Consider the following 16,475-nt stretch of genomic DNA (forward strand, 5'->3'; position numbering starts at 1 on the left):
GGTAGCCTCATGTTAACTGTATGTGGGCACCAGGAAGCAGGTGGGGATCCAGAGCTATATTTATTACCTTGCACAAATTGGAGGGGAAAAGATAAAAGGAAAACCAACCCCAAACTAGCTGAACTGTTGGTTGAATGTATAAGATATTGTATTTAATAAGAAACCATTTTCCTAAGATACAAGCAAGCTAGAAAAGGCAGCAGGAGAGGTATTTACCTGCTGCCCTCCTCTGTTGGGACCACACGTGTCCAAATGGCCTCCACCCACGGCTGCTTTGCCTTTTTGACCCTCTGTTCCTGGGGAACCTGTGCTGAAATCTGCACTGGCAGAGCTCAAGGCTTGGCTGCATGGTCCTCGTGAGCAAAGACCCCGCTGGAGTGGTCGCCACTGTGCCAATCTACACTCATGTACATACTCCCAGCAATCCCAGACGGATTTCCTCTCATTGTACATAGCTGTAAACTATTTCTCCATTGGTTTGTTTTAATATCTAAGCCCTGTAAGCCGATGATGCCGTGCTGGAGCCTGTCAAGCATTGTGGATGTGTTAGAGCAGTGGTCAGTGTAGCAGAGTGATCCTCCCTCCCCCCGGCTCTCGGCACGGCCACTGGACTCTGCTCCAGCAGCTCCCGGCCCTGGCCTGGCAGGAAGGTGCTGAGCCCTGTCTGGAGCTGGGAAAGGGCCGGGCTTGGCCCGAGCCAGGGCTGTGCCAGAGGGAACAGCTCCCGTCAGTAACGTTGTTATTCCCACTCTTCCCCATCCCAACAACTCCATCCCCCCCTTCCCTTTGAAGGTACTTGGGTCTCCTGCCACTCCGGAGATGTACCACGGGCACAGTGCTGTGTCACCACGTCCCAACCCACAGCTCTGCCATCCTCCCGCGGGTCAGGTGCCTCTGCTAACGAAGGGACAGCTGCTAACGAGCACAAACCCCGCTGGCTCTCCAGCCACGGCACTGCTGTGGGATGGCCCTGGAGGCAGCAGGGCAGGTACCCCCTGGGACAGGTGCCATGCTTGGAGGAGGAGGAGGATGGCAGGGCACCTGCACTGCTAATTGCTGCAGCTCTGCTAATTGCTGCAGCTCTGCTAATTGCTGCAGCAGGTTCACACCGGGGTTTGCCCTCTGCCCCACACAACAGCGCAGACATCGAGAAGGGGACCTGAGGGTGCTGGCAATGCCACACCACATTCCCAGCGGGAGCAGAGCAGCCCCAAGAGACAAACACACCGTCACCACAGCCCTGTGCCAGTGCCCGCCGGGTGCCAGGAGCAGATCCCAGATTTGGTGCTCCCTGGGCACTGGCTTTGCCACACCGATGAGCCCTCGCCCTTCCCAGCCCTGGGTATTCCCTTCCCCTCCCATGCTCAGACACCCTGAGAAATATTTGTCCCTTCTCCTCTTACCACCCCCTCACATGTACACCCTGAAAAGTTACCACAGAAGGTTTTTCTTTGTATAGAATATTTATTTTGAAGCTCTATTTTAATAGTATTTATTTTAGAAAGTCTACTATTGTAAGAGTTCTTCTGTTTGTGAAGAAAAGCAAGTACTGATGAATGTACTGATCTAGAAATTATATATATATAAATATATATTGTTAAATATATAAATGGCTGTTGTGGTTCTTAAAAAAAAAAAAAAAAAAAGCAAGAATGTTTATAGCAATTATTCTAAAAATACAAGCAAGCAGAGAGGAGCCCAAAATTGGTTATTTGGTGCTCCCCAGCCCTGCCAAGGAGCTCAGGGTGACTCTGCCCCATGGCCTGGCACATCAGGGGCTCATCAATTAATTATCCCTCAAATCACCTGCAGTGGGAAGGGGCAGCTCCTCAGTGAGCAGGAATACCCTGCTCTGTGAACTTGTAGGACCAATCCTTCCCTGCACCTCTAGAACATGCCAGCCTGGAAGTCAGGCTGCTCCTTCCACGGGGCTCAGCCCTCAGTGTGACAATGGGATTGACATTAAAGAGAACCAACCCCACCACACAGAGGGGCTGTGCCGACCCCATCCCACAGAGCCTCCCTCGGCATTTCAGACCCACTTCCAGCTCTCCTGCTTCTCCTGTCCACGAGCAGAGCTGTGCTGCCCGCACCAGAACAGCCCCACCGGAGCCATGTGTGGGTGCAGAGCATCCCCCAGCCCCAGCCAGACCACCCCAAGGTCCCCTTCCAACATCAGGGCAGCCAGAACTCTCCCAGCTCCTTGGAAAAGGGCAAAAAGCTGTCAAGGACCAACTCCCTGGGTCCTTGCTCACCCTGCCCAGCCCCTGAGCCACATCCTGGGGCTCCCACCCACCACCCTTCCTGCCCCCAGCTCCTTGTGTGTCACCAGCATCACACTGGACTGCTAAAAATACAGGATCCGGGTTATTTTTCACCATTCCTGTTATTTATTTGCACACGCTGTGGAGCTGTGACTCACTGGAAGCCGTGCCATGTTTTGTGTCATCACAGAGGTAACCGAAGTGTGTTACCTGGCCTGAAATAATATTATTGAAACAATAATGTTGAATTAGTCACTGGATCAGATAAAGAGACAATAACTACTCTGTGCAGATCACAACATCTGATGCCAAAAAATTTGCAATAAGGAAGAGATACTGAATTTGTTGTGCTGGTGGCAGTTCTTCTTTTTTTTTAACAAACAGGCTGAGCCAGGATGTATAAATTTAAATCAGAGTTTGGCAACAGCAACTGATGTCTTGCACATAAAGCTTTAAAAATACCAACACGATGCTCATGCCTCTCTGCTGGAAGCGAACCAGAGCACTTGGCTTGATTTGAGTAGTAGATGTTAAAGCAATATTTTTGAAATTGATCAGAATTATCAGCTTTTTTTTTTTTTAATCCTTTTTTACACCATTTTCAATAATTGATCATCAAAGGAAACCAAGTCCAACTCCCCAAGCACAGGTTACAGAATGGCAAAGAGATGCACAGAGCTCAGAGTACAACAGACTTCCCAGGCCCCAAGGCAAGCCCAGCTCTTGGATATCAGACCTGAAAGGGAATTTCTAGTGAATCGAAACACCCCAAAAATACCCTAAATCACTGTATTAATTGTGAGAGAACGGGCTGAAACATACAGAAATTACAAACGTACAGATATGAGAGATGTGATCGAGCAGGTTGCATCCCTTGGTCCCTTTCAACCCAAATCATTCTGGGATTCTACAAAATGAGATTAAAACATTTTTTTAAATGCCATTTAAAAGTCCTTTTCTAAAATATATACTTAATAAACACGATGAGATTTTCCAAAAGGTGTAGGAAACACCCTGGACGAGATGTGAGGTTTGTCAGCACTGCCAGCAATGGGAGGAGGGGATGGGGAGAGCAAACAACAGGGCAGAAGCTGCACCCACCCTCGAAGGCAAACACTGTGATAATACAGCTTCACATGAGAAATAAATTTTAAACCCATTCAAATAAAATACCCCTACCTTCTCCTCCCCTGGCAGCCCGAGGTGGGTGTTCTGGCCGGGGAGCAGGACACATTCCTCTCTGGTGAGCCGCCCCTGCCGGAGCCAGGGGAACAATAGACCTGGAGTGACCTAGGGAGCAGTGCCCCGCTCCAGAGCCGGGGTTCTGCCAGCATAGGGAGACTCCAGCTCCTCGCCATGGGGGCCAGCAGGGTGGGACCCCCAGGCCACCTGCACAGCCCCCCTGGCTCTCAGCCCTGCAGGGCGTCCCCAGCACACAGCTCAGTGGCGCCCAGAACACCAACCTGCCCAAGCTTCTCCAGGAAAGGGAATTTTTTTAATTCTCTGCCATTATACACACTTTCCTACCGTGTGCACAAAGAGAGCCAGAGTGGGATTATTTGGTGTCCCTCAGCGAGCACCTCTGCTGTGTTTACATGGGAACTGGGTAAGGGATTCAAGGGCTCATCTATCTTTAACCAAAAACCGGGGTTATTAAAAGTTATCAAATCATGCTGGCACTCAAGCTTTTCTTTTATCTCTTGGGTTTCCAGGGGTGCTGCAGGGGTGAGCATGGCAAGGGGGCTGCACTGCTCCCAGCAGGCACCACCTCCCACAGTGCCATTCCCAGAAATGGATCATTTCTCTCACTGGGATTAGTGGTGTGTGGACGGGGTGATGGTGGCTGAACCGGGAGGGAGAGCCCCATTCCCCAGGCAGCCAGAGCTGGCTCCTCACAGAGCTCCACACCAGCACATGGCACCCAGGGATGAAGTTTGGCCTCTTTGTGGGTGGCAGACAAATGGCCAGGACAGAGATAAATTGCCTTTGCACTTTGTTTTACTTCCTCCCCGTAATAACCTCCTGTGGGAGCACTGAATCCCTGGGCTCCCGCTCCGGCCCCTGCTGAGCACCGTAAAACTTTAGGGATGTCCTCAAGGAGCTGGGAATGGCCCCAGCCCTTCAGAGAGGGCTCCCACATGGAGCAAACTTTCCTTTTCAGGGGAAGGAGGAAATGGCTACAGAGGTCAAGGCAAAGCCTTTCAGCAGGGTCTCAGCCCCCCTCATGCACCCACACAGCCTCGACAGGCTTTGGGACAGAGCCACCCCAAACAGACACAGGGTCCAAGCTGGACACCAGGTTTTGAGGCACAAAAGGGGCTGAAGGGGCTTCACAGAAGTTTCTGATTGTGCCCAGGCCACCAGTGCCCATCACAGCCCTGGACACCCAACAAGGACACAACAGGGCTTCTGCTGCTGCAGAGAGAAAGAAACAGCCAGCAAGTTGAGAAACAGCAGCCAAAGGTGGGACTGGAGGAGATATTCTTCAAAAGATGTTAAAAAAAAAAAATAATAAAACTCCAAGCCTCAGACCTCTGGGTCTCCCCAGTGTAAACAGCTGCATTTATTTCCTGTGGGCTCAGCAGCCCCCCAGCAGCAGCCTGGGCTGGATGAGGCCTCAGGACCCAGAGCTCAACCCCACCACAGCCTGTTAAACCCAGAAAAGAGCCAAGAACCAGCCAAGATTTTAAGGTTCTAAGGTTTCTGATCACTCTGCCAAACTCTTGCCACATCAACCCCCACCAGCAGCGAGGGACTGGGCAGGGCAAGCATCGCCCCAGCACCTCCTGCTCCCTTCCAAGGCCAGCTGGGCTCTGCAAACCCAAGCAAGGTTTGTGCTCCCAAGCACAAAGGCACAGGAATTTCTCCATAAAAAGCCTAAAAAGTTTACTCTTCAGTATTCCTGAAGAGAGGGAAGAGCGAACCACGGCTTCCCATTAGCACCACACCACTGCAGCTTCCATTGACTTTTTCCTGCCCTTACAACAGGGAATAAATAGAAGTTTCTGCATGAAGAAACTCTTATGAATAAACCATTCAGCCCCGTTCTGCTCAGAGCCAGGTAGGTCTGTGATTATGATGTGATGCCATTATGTAACTGGGTGCTCCTAATCACAAACACAATATTCTCAGAGCACGAAACTGGGACGTGCTGCACCGCATCCCTTCGCTCCAGGTATGGCTCTGGAGCCTCCAGCCACACGTGGAACAGCAAAATCCTCCACCCAGAAATGCCCTGCTCGGAGCTGGCAAGGAAATGGTTCACATCCCTTCAGGGAAGTCACTGTGTCCAAAGAGACACTAAAGAATGAATGAATTAATTAAAACTCTATCCTTGTTGGTACAGTATTTAATTGCTTTTCATGTGGAGGGTGAGCCATTAGCACAGATCCTCCACTTCCAGCCCTACAGGGTCTATAGTCTAACAGGTCTAGAGTCCCACGAAAGCCGGGTTTTCATCATCTTTCATGTCTGAGGATGAGGAGTTACAGTTCTGTTTTCCTCAGCAGCAGCCTCATCCCGCTGCTGCACCATCACAAATTGCTTCAAGGCTGGCACAAACCCGATCTCCTGATACTCCTGTAAATGGTCCTTAGGAATACAACTAAATTTATCTTTTTCTTTGCAGCAGTCTCTGCATCCCCCACTAAGAAACCTCCAGCTCTGTTGGGGCTTAGAACCAGATAATCTTCAGAGTCCTTTCCAATCCAAACCATTCTGTTTGACTTGGGAATTTCACAGTGACCGAAGCACAGGACTGGTGCAAGGCCAGTGGCATTGGGTTAGTGAGAGTTATGGACAGGACAAATCCCAGCTCCCTGAGGAGCCTCTGCAGCCACGGTGCCCCTGTGCCTGCAGCTCCCCCTCCGCAGTGCCAAGGAAGCATCAGGAAGCAGCTCCCACCTGCTTTCAGCAGGAGAGAGTTTTGGACACACAGCTTTGGAGTGAAGGGAAGGTGGGGGTGGAAAATAAGACCAGAGATGGCTCGATGAAGTGTGGAGTTTAAAAAAATGGCTTGGGAGGACCCCATGCTGGTGGGAAGCAATGGGATTTCCTGCTGGTCCCTAAGACGGGAGCAGAAAGTGGGGTTTAGGGCTTCAAGGAGGCAGCAATATATCCTAACAATCCCTCCTCCACAGGGTGAGCCTGGCTGAATGCTGCAAAGGAAACCCAGAATGACAAACAATTGTAGGAACCTGAAAACCCCAGTTCCTCTGGATTTCACGGGAAGTGCGATTTTCAATCCTCTGACCTGTCTGTCTGAGGGGAAGTGGGCAATAAATAGCAGCCTGGTTGTTATCAAGAGGATGTGAGCTATTTATAAAAAATTCTTGGGCTTTTTGAACTCTGTTTAAAGAGGCAATATCCTTGGCTTGGGTAATTGGGGGACTAAAATGCTAAAGCAAACACGATTACTCAGTCACCTTGGGAAAGTTTAGTGCTTACTTGTGTTTCTGAATTTTTGAGCATATTTAAACAGCTGCACTGGTATTGTCCCCACATCCAGAGGGGAGCAGGAAAAGGGCTTGTGCACAGCCCAGGGCTGCCCCTGGCTCATTCAACCATCACTGGCTCAGCAATCCCAACAGCTGATGGTTACATGGCTTAACTAAACTGAAAGTCCAGGCTGAACAGGGCTGGGAGAGTGGAAGGTGTCCCTGCCCATGACAGGGGTGTTGGAAATGGATGATCTTGGAGGTCCCTTCCAATCCAAACCATTCCATGATTAATTAAAAGTACCCTACATGAATGAGCTGCCTTGTCTGAAGAGGTCTCTATGTGCCTTACAACATGTTGGCTTCCCAGCAGGATTTAACCATCTCCAGCTCTGAGGCAAGGAGTGGGTGTCAGCTCATGCCCACTGCAATAGCAAGGGGAAGGTTGTGGTGGGATGGCAAGGGGAAAACAAAGGCAAGATGAACCCAGTGTCCACACAAAGCACTAAACACCTCCTTGCTCAAGGAAACTCATCCCGGCCCTCTGACAAAGGATTGGTTTTAACTACATCAGGAAAAACTGCTGGGACAATCACCACGCAGAGATGCACCCAGCTTTCAGAGAACCATGGCTGGGAGCACCGAGAGCCAGGATGGGGCACAGCCACCCTCAGAAGGGCAGTTCACTGCCCAGGTCACACTGGCCATGGTGGCCTGACCCTCCCAGCACCTCATGAGTGGTGCATTTGGGGTCATTGGACTGAGGAGCTTTGAGCACAACCCTCGGAGCTGCTCCCGTGCTGGAGGTCCTGACCCTGTTCCATGCAAAGCACCGACTGACAAGCACCAGGGAAGGGTCCCTCCCACCCAGCCTTGCTGTCCCAGGGTCCACATGTCAGGATGTGGCACCAAACAGAGCCCTCAAGGGTTTCCACTGGCTGCTGTCTTATTTTTGTGAGCCCAGCCATCAGGCAGAAAACATTGCTCCTGTGTGGGAACCACACACAAAGTGTCCTGACAAAATGATGGCATCGCCTAAAATACACAAACACGCTCAAAAGAAGGAAAGCCATGAAATTAAGGATAACAAACAACAAAGAGAAGCTCATACACAGAATCTGTTAGTGTTTATGAGTCACTGAGGCCTTCCTGTCTCCTCTTATAAATTGTGGGAATGCACTGTGGTCCATCCTCTCCTTGAAAACCACCGAGGTGCTATTTTCCTCAGAGCCCAGGGCCGGGGGAAGACACTGCACAAATGAAAGATTTTTTTTGGGGTTTTTTTCCCTTCTTATTTTTTTTCTTCAAAGTAGGAAACCAAATCTGAGGAGCAAATGCTGTGGGGTGGGTAAACAGAGGCAAGTGCAGAAGCCTAGGGGATGAGATCATCGAGCGCCTTGGCCCAGCACTGTTTTCCTACAGTGAGGGGCTTAACAATGGAATGGATGGGAAATGCCAGGAAATGTTAAAGAGCTTTGGACACAAGGTCTTTGTAAGAGCTCGTTCTTTATTATTAATAAAGAACTTCTCCCCATCTTCCTTCATTGCACCCTTCAGCAAATGAGGATTTTCTCTCTTAAATATAATTCTTCTCCATCTTAGCATTTTAAAGCTCTCCCATCATGTCTGTTCTGCTGCACCCAGGCTGCCCCACCATGCCAGGACACTGGGACACCAACCACTGCATCACACCTTCATGGCCACCACCATCATCCAGTGGAAGGTGCCCCTGCCCATGGCAGAGGGTAGCACTGGATGAGCTTTAAGGTCCCTCCCAACCCCAGCCAATCTCATCCTGTGATAACCCTGAGCTGTAATCACCTCAGAGCCAAGGTTTCCCTCCAGGCTGCTGGGGCTTTGCAGGAAGGCCAGTCCCACCCTCGGACAGGGCAGGAGCTCAAGCCCCAGGTGCTCCCAGGAGGAAGGGCCATCACCCTTTGTGAGACAGAGCCTGTGCAAACCCTGCTGTGTCCTGAGGGAAGGATGCTCAGCCCATGCATCCCAGCTAAAACTGGAATGCACAAACTGGAACCAGGAATAGAGAGCTTTGAGGGATTTTTATGTGAAAACCTCACACAACAAGATCCCAGACGGCTTCAAGAGAAGCCACCGAGGCTCACTCCAACCAGGGGCAGCCCTGAACAGCTCATCCAAGCTGCAAGTAGAGCACTGGCTACACATGGGTACATTTAGGGACTCTCAGCACCAGCTTCACATGTGGAGATAAAAATACAAACAGGATTGCAGGATAATAAATAAAAATCCTTCCCTGTGAGAGTGGGCAGGCCCTGGCACAGGGTGCCCAGAGCAGCTGTGGCTGCCCCTGGATCCCTGGCAGTGCCCAAGGCCAGGCTGGACATTGGGGCTTGGAGCAGCCTGGGACAGTGGAAGTTGTCCCTGCCCATGGCAGGGGGTGGAATGGGATGATCCTTAAGGTCTGTTCAACACAAACCAGTCTGGGAATCTGTGCTCTAAAATGGTGCTTGATACTAAATCCCAACACCCACCCTTGGGAGGGCAGCTCAGAACCCTACCCGGCACCTCGGCATGACAAACACTGCCCAAAGCTCAGGGGAGACAAAATCTTGTCCTTTACTGTCAAAGCTCCTTCCTTGCCCTTTTCCTGAGGGAACACCACCAGCCACTGATGGGTTGTGTGGTTTCTCAAGCATTAATGGAAGGACAGAGTGGAGCAGGAGCTTCCTCAGCCTGGAGCAATTCCATGAGTTGGAAGTGCTCAGCAACACCTCCGCTGCCATTTCTGCTCAGAGCACATGATCCCATCTGTCAGCTCAGAAAACGCTGCTCCTGCTCCCTCTGGACTCCTTGGTTTCTGCACCACAAGCACTGGAAATGAAATTATTATAGTAATGATAATGCTACAACAAAAAGGCTACCCCCAAAATTGCATCCTTTGGAAGGAACAAGGGAGTTAAAAACCCTGAAATGCCGGCTGTGAGTGTTATAATTTGATGTTTGCACCAACTAAAGGACACGTCTCAGCAGCCCCTTTCAGCACTAATAACATATCCCTGCCAGGGCAGCCCCAGGCCAGGGGACAGGCAGGGACCCTCCTGCCAACAGGGCTACAAACACCAAAAAGAAAGGATTCCGAACTACAAAAGAGGGAGAGTGGAACAAAAACAGGGGTTTACAGCTTTTTTGTAGCACTGCAAGTGGCTGCAGAAGGAGCAGAGCATCTCGTGGGCACCACGATGCACCCAAAGAGAGGACGGTGCCTCTGTGAGATGGGGGCCTGGAGTCAGATTTTCTGTTCAGATTTAATCAGTCATTACTGACATAAAGGGAACAACTTTCTGAAAGTCTCTTTCACTCCTGTCTGCACTGCCAAGCTCCTCAGGGGATACCTGTGACTGCAGAGGCAGCCCCAGCACCCAGACTGGGCAGCGCTGCAGCCACGGACACTCATCCAGCCAGGAGCCACCGGCCCCTGAGCCTCAGATTTATATAAAATCCAGTGGAAAAACACTGGTGTGGGATGTGCTGGTGTCCCAAAGCCCCTGTCACACACAGCATCTGCTCATCCCCACGGCAGAACCTCCAGCCCATGTGGCAGGGCCGGGAAGGCAGCGCTGACAGAGACCATGAATAAAACAATAGGTACCACTCATCGCCCCGAGGGCTTCCTCATACCGGGACCCGGCTTCCCTGGAAAACAAAGAACAATTCCCTGCATCATGTGTGATGGGTCTTGGGTTTGGTCCCCAGTACAAACACACACACACAATTTCTTCTTTTACATTTTTGCCTGATGACGTGCATGACAAGCCTAATAAAAGCCGAGACAAATAACCCAAAACACGCAAAAATGTGATACTGTTTCCTATTAACATCCAAAGCACTTCAGTGACTGTAGAGAGAAAAACTGCATTAAAACATCAGGGGGGAAAAAAAAAAAAAAAAAGAAAAATCAACCACATATGGAAAAAATATATATGTAGAAGCAGAACATATGCATGTACACGGGGAAGATAGTGGGGCACTGCCCAGGGCTGCTCCATGTGGGCATCCCCATGGGCAGCTGCCAGATGCTGCAGCTTCAGCCCCAGCTACCTCAGCACGTCCAGAATCTATCCCTGCCTTTGAAACCACCACAGCAGGACCCTGGAAAGCCACTGGGTCCCCACCATGGGGCTCGGGACATCCCTCTCCATCCCGAGGTGCCCGCAAGGCGCTGGGCAGTGAGGGCAGCATGGTGAGATGGGCCCTGGCACCACAGCCCCGCACATCCCACTGCACCCCGTGGCCGGGTCCGTCACCCCCCTCCTGCCCCACAGAGGTCACTTTTTGGGAGCAGTTGGCAGCAGCAAGAGGCACCAGGGAGCTGCCACAGCACCGAGCAGCAGCCTGGTCCTGGGGCAGGAGCCGGCCCCGTGCCCAGCCTGGGGCCAGCCCTCGCTGAAAAATAACCCCAGTGCCGTGAGGGAGAGCGGAGGGAAAACCATCCGGGCTCAGCAGCGCCGGGAGGACGCTCTGGAGAGGTTTTTCTTGGCAGGAGCCGATGGGGCTCTCGCTTCCTGCCCGACGGGGGGACATCCCCCCCAGGGACGGCACAGCCCGTTCGTGTCCTGCTCCCGGCTGGACAGCAGGCTCTCCCCTCCAGCTGTGCCGGCCAAACAAACAAGGAAAACCCAAAAACTACCAAAAACCACCAACAAAACCTCTCTACTGCAGCCGGAACACGAGCAGCACACGCTTTAAACCTGGAGTGCTCCTCTCTCCTCTCAGTACATTGATGATCTGCCTGTGGGTCTTGAAAGCCTTTTTGTCATCAAATGACCCCAGTGGCTGCGGGAAACAGCCATCAAAACTTAGAATCATGATTTATACATGAACAGCTTTGTACAGAAACGGGAACAGCTCTCCGAGAAGCTGATAGTGGACTGAAAACAATCTTTTCCGACTCCAATTGTGCCAAGCAGCTGCAAGAAAGAAATACCAGCAGGAACGGAAAAATGTTTCCATGTATTTTCCTGGGCTGGCTGCCCTGGCAGAGCCCGGGGCGGGGGCACAGGGAGCCCCCCCAGGTGCCTGCAGTGGCCAGGGGTGAATGTTTAAGGATCATCTTGCTGCAAGGAGCAGCCGCCGGCCGGGCTGGGACAACGGGAGTCGGGCGAGTGGAAACTGGCCCCGCTCCGCGAGGCACAATCCAGGAGCTCAACTTGAAACCACTTCCTCTACCTCCCAACAATGCACAGAGGAATTTCCACAAATCCCAAGGCTGCCCTGACTTCCATTTCTAAACTTGGAAAAAGAAATACCAGGACATTCCTTTGTTGTTCCAGCTCACTCGCTGTTTGATCTGGGGCTTTTGCTCCAGCTGAGCCAATTAAAGAATCCCAATTTCCCCTGGAAAAAAAAAAAAAATAAAGAAAAAAAAAAAAGAAAAAAGAAAAAAAAAAAGCACAAACCAGTAACAAACAATGTGTTTGCTTCTTTGATTTTTAACTAATTGTTTTCAAGTTGAACCGAAACCTGCCACCTCATTTGGGTCCATGTGGTTTGATGCTTAAATAGCATTTTGGCCAGAAAGATGAGTGTGATAGAGGCATTTCCAACTGCATTCCTGCCCTCTGGAAGGAAACGCTCCACTGCTGCATTTATTGGATGTGGCTACTTGGGATCACATAAACAGCTTGAAATACAAACACCCCCAGCCCAAGCCCAATACAAGCACCCCCCAGAGCCAGCCCAGGCTGACGGTGCCCTGCCAGGGCAGAAACTCCTCAGCACTCACACACTCCTTGGAAACATTTCTGTTCTTATTTCCTATACATTCTATCTACTTTTCTACATTTATAGGAATTTCTATTTCTTTTTAATTTTACTTTAGGTGGATTTGCCCTTTCCATGTGCTGTGCCACCCTATCCTGATCCCTGCTGCCTCAGTCCTCCCTTCCTGTCTCCCCCCTTGAGAACCTCAAGGGAGCTTCAGCAGCACTGAGGGTCAGATCCAGGTGCCGAAGCTGAGCAGGGATGAACACCTAAAGTGTCCAAAAAGCCATGTGGATGTGGCACCTGGGGACACAGACAGTGGTGGCCTTGGCAGCGCTGGGGGAATGGCTGGACTTGATATCTCAGAGGTTTCCAAACTAAGTGATTCCATGGCTTTGTTCTGACTCGCAGAGAGTTCAACTGCTAATCCCAAACCCTGCCACCAAAAACCATCCCACAGCCACCAAACCACAAGCAAACTGCAAAGCTGGTAGGTGACTCTGGCCTCAAGAGCAAGGAAGCATCTCTCCTTCTGCCAGGAAGGAGGAGACACAAACCTTGAACCTGAGGAGGAAGGAGCCAGTTCCTGTTGTTCAGCTGGAGCAATTAATCACACGAGTAACGAGAGAGATGGGAAACACACACAGGAGCTGGGCATGGAGAGGCAGCACGGAGCCAGTGCCACAGACTGCGGGGACAGAGGCAGGGAGAGGCAGTGCCTCCATCCCCTCACAGAGCTGGGGGCTGCAGAGCATGGCCATGGCCCAAACCCCTGGGCTGAACCTGCAGGGGTGGCTCTAGAGTGGACACAGACCTTCGTGTCCCCAGCAGCCCATAAAGGAGATGCTGCAGTGCAGCATCAAAGTGATGCTGGGCATCATTAGGGAAATTTTCTTCTCATGCTACAACAGAAGCAAAGCTCAGACTCCTTTTGCCTTTTTTTTTTTTTTTTTGTAGTATCTTATCATCCAAGAGCTCATTAGCCAGGAATTCCTCATGCTGTTTATTTTCCATCTGTCCATATGTTCCCCACAAGCTCAGCCTCATCTCTGTTTTAAGTTTATACTTAGCAGCAGTAATTGGAAGGGATGAACAAAGGCACGAAGGAAGGCAACGAACACACAAACAAACTGCCCAGATGTTTTGGATTCCTGCATTTCCCCAAGAAGCAGGATCCTTAATGTTTTGATCATGTCATCACAGCACAGAGCTACAGTCCAGGGTACCACTGGCTCCTCTCTCCTGACTCTTGGCCTCAGGGACAGGAATTCAAGCCACCACAAACTACCCAAATCTGCTCATCCCACAAGCAAAAGTGAAAACCTGGGATGAGCCTGATCAGCACCAATGCCTGCAGTGGGCTTGTCCCAGGATGGATTCCACCTCAGACTTTGAAAGGACCAAGACAAACTCCTCAATTCACATCACCTGCTCCTAATGAGGATCAAGAACTCACGCGCCTCCCAAAGCATTATTTGAGCTGTTTGTTATTTCAGTGGTGCTTTTTTTAAGTTTTATGCCAGTTAGAAATAAATTTAAACTTAACCAAAAGAAATCGGTTTTTTTAATGACAGGACAAAGGGGAATGCCCTCAAGCTGAGAGAAAAGAAGGCAGATTTAGGCTAGGTGTTAGGAAGAAATCCTTCCCTGGGAGGGTGGGGAGGCCCTGGCACAGCTGTCCAGAGCAGCTGTGGCTGCCCCTGGATCCCTGGAAGTGTCCAAGGCCAGGTTGGATGGGGCTTGGAGCAGCCTGGGACAGTGGGAGGGGCTTTGAGGTCCCTTCCAACCCGAATCAGTCTGGGATTCTACATAATATGAAACATGGCTTTGCACTGGTTAAATTAAAGTGGTCTATGCTTGCTTGCAAATAAGGCCTTGGTTTTCAACACAGCTATTGCAAAACTCTTGGGACACCACCGAGATTCTCCACAGAATGGAAAGAATTAAAATAAGAAGTCCCAGCAGTTGTGCAGGGCCCAAGGAGCCACGGACAGCCTTGATGTTCCCATTCTCCACCTTCCCTCCCATGCAGAACACGGAGTGAGAACAGGACAGAAGATTAATGAGAGGAAAAACTGTGACCACAGAAAATAGAGTGACTCATGCCCGCTTCATGGTCTTAATTTCTAATCTGGAATAGTAATTTACTGCAGGACCAGATTAAATCTGTTTCTCCTCCTGCTGAGCCCGTGGCCGTGGGGATGCAGCAGCCCACACCGGGAGCACTGGCCACCGCCTGGTTGAAGCCAGCCTCAAAATTATCCCAGCTCTGCCTCAGCCATGCACCAGGAACACAGGCTGGGGGTGAGGAAAAGCAACACACAGCAAAGAAACCCCTCATGCTCCCTCTGCTTCCAAAAGGCAGCAGAGTCCTCCAAATGCCACCTCTGCAGGCTGGCAGGAATCAGCTGGATCCAGGGAACTAATTAAAGGGAGAGCACTAAAAGCAGACTAAAGACTGGAAATCATGTTCTAAACTCACATTAGGATCGGAAGGGGAACTTCCCAATTTGATGGGAGAAAGCAATTTACTTCAATTAGCAGGGACATAACCGGAGCAGTTGCTTAATAGGAGTATTGCATCTCCAAAAAAAAGCAGCTCCCTTAATTGCATCCCTTGGCACTTCAGAGCTCCCACAGCCTGCTTTAGGTGAGGTGGGGTGAAAGAACCCCTCGGTTCTTTCCTTTCAAATCTCCTGCTGGGATTTGAGCCCTGTCCCGGTGCAGAGGGCACACACTGGACCAAAGAGGAGATGGCCGAAGGGGGAAAGCAGCAGGAAGAGCCTTTCCCTGCCTCCTCCTGCCGGCACAGCGCTGCCTGCTCTCTCCTGCTGGCAGCTGGCTCAGGCTCTGCCAACGTATGGATGAGTCATTCCCAGCAGCTTCAGGAAGTTCGGGCCTGTAAAGTGCTTCTTCCTCTGTGTTTCCAGCTGGGAGGTTTGGGGTGGTAGATCCGGGTCTGATCGAAGCCTGCCACAAACCAGCAGTGCTGCAGTGCCAAGGACAAAGGGCTCTGGCACCCCTCACACCTGTCCTCACATCCCAGCCCCAGGTTTAGCCCAAGTGTTTTGAGGCCACTTTACGTCCTTTGAGACACAGATTGAGAGAGCTGTAAAATTCCACCAAGAATTAGGAGCTTTTTTCATCCAAAAAAACTAAAACCAGCAAAAGACACTGACATAAACACCCACACGAGGCAGGAATTAAGCACAGGAATTAAACTTCATCCAGAAGCCCCAGTAGAGAGTTCTGCACCCCATGCCACAGGAAACCACTCCCTAGGAGATATTTAAAACTGAAACACCTGCCCAAGGCTGAGCAGCTGCCCCTGTGGGGCCAGGTGACCCCCTTTGGGACTGGGTAACCTCTGCCCAGCTCTCACTGCCCACCCAGCAAACCACCGTGGCACCCAGAAACAGCACCAGAATCTTTGCTTCCCAACCCCAAATTTATTTAATCAGCGCAAGATCTAAACCCTCTCTCCTCAGGGAACTGGAAGAGGATTTGCCCTCCCAGGCTCTGTGGTCCCTCTGTGCCCAGCCCCAGGTCTAATCCTGAAGCCAAGGGTCAGTCTGAGAAGGGACCTGTTCAGCTCCATCAAGAACCCACAGGACGTCCCACCCAAAGGGACAGACCCCAGTCCACGTCAGCAGAAGGACTTTGTGCTGCTCTCACTTACCTCGGTGAGCTGGGAAATCAAGCAATAGCTCAGACAAGTCCCTGCACAAACCAAGAGCGCACGCCATGGCAAAGGATGGTGCTGGCACAGGTTTCAGCTTATCTGGGGTCCCAGAGCAGGGTTGGGGTGCAATGGAGATAGGTTTTCCCCCAGAGAAAGTTCCCACAACCTACTGCAGGTACAGAAGACCCAGAACAAGTAACACCCACCCAGGGCTGGGGCGTTTGGGCACCACCACCCACTCACAGCTGTGGGAGGGAGTGGGCAGTGATTGCAAACACATCACAGCTGGGAGCACTGAGGGCTCAGGTGGGGTGGTTGCAGTGCTTCCCTTCTCCCCATCCCGGGAAGTGCTCAAGG

The sequence above is a fragment of the Corvus moneduloides genome, chromosome 15, assembly GCF_009650955.1.
Source record: "Corvus moneduloides isolate bCorMon1 chromosome 15, bCorMon1.pri, whole genome shotgun sequence".
Lineage (NCBI taxonomy): Eukaryota > Metazoa > Chordata > Aves > Passeriformes > Corvidae > Corvus > Corvus moneduloides.